At 41.5% G+C, this 5,120-nt stretch overlaps 1 pseudogene; it reads right to left on the bottom strand.

The window, feature by feature from the left end:
* Positions 1-1,232: 1,232 nt before the first annotated feature.
* Positions 1,233-2,560, bottom strand: LOC106995311 (glutaredoxin-related protein 5, mitochondrial pseudogene; annotated as a pseudogene).
* Between the last annotated feature and the right edge of the window lie 2,560 nt (positions 2,561-5,120).

Raw genomic sequence — 5,120 nt, 5'->3', positions numbered from 1 at the left:
AGGAAAAATAACCACTAACGCTGAGGAGACAGGCTGTGAGGTTTAGCTCATAACTGATTAGCTCATAACTGACACGTGGGTCAAGTGAGGCAAACTGAATGGATTCCAACACCATAATCTGGCGTTGCTATTCACCCCCCTCTACTAAGAACAAAATTCCGTCTAGTTCATGACATCTGAAAGGAGGTATCTCATGCTGCCTGCTTGGAGGGCAATTCATTTGGAAATCTCTCTGGGAAAGCACAGAGCAGAGCTGATTTATGGCACCACCACAAGGTATCACCGCAAGCATCAGGACCAAGTGGAGCAAGTGCCACTGACCAGCCCTGAGGCCAGCATTCCAGCCTGTGAACAAATCCTGTGGGTTGGAATGCTGCTGCTAACCCAATGAGATGGACTCCTGGCCCATGCAGCAGCCTCTGACAAGACTTAACTGTGAGAGACCTGGGCTCTGGGGAGGGCTCTTCCTGCTGTGTCACGGTGATGTGACCATGAGGGTGGGAACTGAGCCCAGGAAAAGTTCCTTCTGGACTAGGTCGACCCTTGTGCAGAATACTGGCTCATGCTGAGTGCTTTTCCCTGAGACTTCAGGGCCTCTGTCGCCCTTTCCAGACCAGTCCTTCTGGCCACTGCCCAGCCAGGATGTATCTTATGGCACTCTTGGGACTCTAGGGTGAAGAACCCACCAGATTTAGAAATTTTGATGACTCGGGTACGTGGAAATTTGAAGGTCTCTCAAGCTATCAACAAAGCAAACAAATAAAAAAAATGAACAAAATCTCTATCAGAAGACAAAAATGTCAATGGGATTTTGGGGGCAGTAAAATTACATTGATTTTTCCTTTTTTTATTTTGCTGTATTTTCCAAGTTTTATATTACTTTAATGTTGGAAAAATAAAGTTTACTAAGAAAAAAAGGTTTGTTGAATATTAAAGTAACAATAAAAATAATGATTTAAATGTTACAACTCAGTAAACACCATAAACATAAATAGTGAACAGGTCTCCAGTACAAACACAGAATGTGAATCTCTATGTCCTAAGAGAAATAAGCCTGTGTGTGAGTGACAATATCATATAAGAAGTCGAAAATGCAAATATGAAGTAAAAAGATAAATGTCTGAAAATTTGATTTTATTAGACCTGCCATCCATTTGCCCCAGTCTCCAGCATGCTCTTTATAATAAAATGTATCAAATTGTAGCACGAAGTCATCAAAGCTTTTACATAACTTTTTTCCTGTGTTGGCAGTTTACTTAGAATTTCTTCTTTGTCCATCGTTTTCCATAACAGAGGAAGCAATACATAATTTGGGGGAAGATAATGTCTTTGCAGACTGACGTATTTGCAGAGGGGTCATGAATAATGATTCCAAAGCTCCTAGTTTAACTCCTGAATCAGGCAAAAAATAAACGGCAATATAAGAACAAATTTGTTTACAGCACTATCATAATACAGCACTGAATTATTACGGCGCAGTGGTTGCAATTAAGTTCACAATAAAATCTTCTTAGCCCAAACACCAGACAAACTAAAATCACCCGACTGCTCATGAACTGAAATGATCAGTGCAAGGCCGTTGTCTCAGTAGTGAAAACCAAAATCGGTAAGATTTTTCTGGCGGTGAGTCTCTGACACAAACGGCTCCCTCTGTTCAGGGAGGACCCGGGCGCCCTCACTTTGGGTCTTGGTCTTTCTTTTCATCTAAAAGGGCGGAGCGGATCCCCAGCTTTTTCTGTTCTTCCACCAGGTCCCCATTCTGGTGCATCTGCAAAAGAATGTCACAGCCCCGCACAAACTCGCCGTTGAGGTACACTGGCGGGATGGTGGGCCAGTTGGAAGAGTCTTTAATGCCTTGTCGCAGCTCGGGTTCGTCCAGCACTTCGTAGGCCGCGTAGTCGCGGACGCCGTGCAGCCACAGGATCTGCACCACGGCGTTGCTGAAGCCGCACTGGGGTTGCTCCGTCGTCCCCTTCAGTGAAGACAACTACTTTGTCCTTCTTCACCAGCGCGTCCAGCTGCTCTGCCGAGCCACCACCGCCCGCACCCGAGCCCGCCGCTCGGCCCAGGGACCCGCTCATCCCCGCAGGCTCGCGGAAGCCCACGACGGCCCAGGTCTTTGGCTGGCCACCCAGAGCTCTCCTCGGCCCGCGGCCACTTTTACATAATTATTAATCAAAGTACAGTTAACCCTGTGATAAGCCAATTGAATATTTTGAAAGCAAGCACAAAGTAATTCTTTGCTGTATGAAGTTGATGAATATTGTGACGAAGGTAGGGAAGATACTAAAGCTATGGGGGTGTCATTCAACATTATTAGACCTCTTGGCAAAACAAGTACAAATCACTTCATTGCCAAGAAGCTTATAAAACCAGGCACAGTATCAATGACAAAATGACTTAGAGAAAGCAGAGTGAGTCATCAGCAGAATTTTTATAACGTCATAGGACATCCGTAATATCTATGGCACACAATATAAAAAACAATTATTATCACATGTGGACACCAGCAGATATTCTACTTTAGAGACAGGCAAAAACACTGATATGCAGACTCTTGACGTAGTAAGAGTAGTATGTACACACACACACACACACGCACACACACACACAAGCACACACGGGAGAAGTGCTCCACATTTTTGACCCTGAAATTCCATGCTATAAGAGAAAAGGGTTTTTTAAAAAATATATGCTTGTTACCTTAGATACAGATTTTCATGCAGTTGTTGTAAGAAATACTGTAAAGAGAAATCATGTACCATTTTCCAGGTTTCCCCCAACGACAGTGTCTTGCAACATCATACAGTATCACAACCAGGATATTGGCATTGATACAGTCAAGATACAGAATGGTTCCACCACGCAAGTATCCCTTATGTTGCTGTTTTATAGCCACACCCACTATCCCCACCTCCACCCCCTTCTTAACCCCTAGCAACCACTCACATGTTCTCCATTTTTATAATTTTGTCATCTCAAGGATGTTATTCATTTGGAATCATATACAATTTTGCCATTGCCTTTTTTCACTTAGTCCAATTTTTGTAGATCCACTCAAGCTGTTGTACATACCAATAATATGTTCCTCTTCATTTGTGAGTAGTGTCCTATGCTATGGATATACCATAGTTTGCTTAACCATTCACATGTTGAAGAACATTTGGATTGTTTCCAGTTGGGAGCTATCAGGAATACATTGCCGTGAACATTTGTGTACAGGTTCTTGTATGAATATAAGTTTTCTTATCACTGGGATAAATGCCCATGAGTGTAATTGCTGGGTTGTATGGTTGTTGCATGTTTGGTTTCATTAGAAACTGTCCAACTCTTTTCCAGAGTAGCTGTACCATTTTACATTGCCACCAGCAATATAGGAGAGCTCTAGTTTCTCCTCATAAAAGGAAAGGTTTTTAATTTAGTTAACAAGTGGTTTTCTTAATGAGTCATGAAGTAGATTGGAAAAGGGGCACTGCGGCCAATTCTGAAGAGCATTAGCCATGACTGCCACCCAGAAATATGCTGCAAATAATAGAGGTTGCACCCAAATGTGAAGCCACTCACGACTTGGTTAACAACGACCAGCAATATGCCTTCTGATCACGATTTGGTGTTGAAAAAAACAAAGATTGTGACTATAATAAAATTTTGGCCCCTAAGAAGATGTCTTCCCAGCATGCTGTACAAAGAAATAAGCAGTAAATACTAATCTCCACTTTTCCACACTAAGCGTGCCAGCTGTTGAGAGAAGCTGCTCTCCCATAATTTTTTGATACAAGGGATAGGGAAAGGGACCTTATGAAAATGATAATGCCACTAAAGAGCATTTCTCAGATTCAAATGCCTTGCTCAAGACGTATTTTATAGCCACATTTTCAGAATATTAAAGAACCTGTAATTATTAGTTCAGTGGTGAAATACTGCCATGTTTGATGTTAAAGATAAAATAATCAGAATTTTTTAAGAAGACTGAACTATGGTGCAAACAGTCTTATCACTAAGAATTTGATTCTGTCCCAACATGTGGAGACTTTATGCCCTTCTTGAAGAAAGAAATTGACTATATATGATTGGGTATATGTAAATACCACGTTCAAGTTTTTCAGTAGAACTTATAACCACACTTTCTTGAACCAAGTGCAATCAAAGTGGTAATTTAGGAATGCACACCCATATATTTCCCAAGTTCAACTATTCTGTCTTCCAGCCTTTGAGTGTGATTTGTTCAGGGACTTTAGGATCTGATGGAGTGCTTCAAAGTATTATCAGGGAACTGTCCTTGTGATATCTAGCTTTTTGGATGTATAATATCTATAGTTTTGATAAGGCCACTAAATACTTGAGGCAGTTCCCAATGACCTAGGATTCTGAATTAGAATTTTTAACTTTTATTATTATGAAAAACTTCAAACATGTACAAAAGTAGAGTAGATAGGATAATGAATGTCCAGGTATTCGCTACCCAGATTCAATAGTGGAATAAATGCTTCTGGCGCGCTACATCACAGCCTCTTTCTCCACCTTGCTCAGCCAGAGCTGGGATAGACAGTTCTATGTAAGGTCAGACTCACATCATCCTAACAAACAGTATCCTGCCCCAAAATCAAGTTTCTCTCCTCTGCTTCTGCCCTCAAGGCCTTCACGAAAGCCAACCCACTTGAAAACACGTCCCAACCTTGGAGATAACCCTCAAATGAGGGGGACAAGAACTGGTGGATGAGAGCTGCAGCCTCTCATCCATCAAAGGGAGAGTTCTGGGAGATGTTCTATATCTTCCCCCAAGCAGTCTAACCAGAATTCAGCCCTTGTTGCCCAATGCAGCAACCTCATAATACACCTTTGCACTGACTTTTTTTCTTTCTCTAATTCTCCTTACTATGTCACTCCTGCTTCCTAGAATAACACTCTAAATATACTAACTGCACCCATGTCCTTGCCTCAGACTGCTGTGGAGGAATCCAACTAAGACAAATAGTGTAAAATTTTTAGAATTCTTATTTCACCTATCCTGTAATATTGTGGAGCATTTAAAGCATTTTAAAGTGTTGTAAAGCTTGACTTTTTAAAATTTAATAGAAGTAGGAAGGAAAGAAATCAACTCAACATGGAAGCTGATCTGC

Source organism: Macaca mulatta, chromosome X (genome assembly GCF_049350105.2).
Source record: "Macaca mulatta isolate MMU2019108-1 chromosome X, T2T-MMU8v2.0, whole genome shotgun sequence".
Lineage (NCBI taxonomy): Eukaryota > Metazoa > Chordata > Mammalia > Primates > Cercopithecidae > Macaca > Macaca mulatta.
This window is presented reverse-complemented; position numbering and strand designations above follow the sequence as displayed.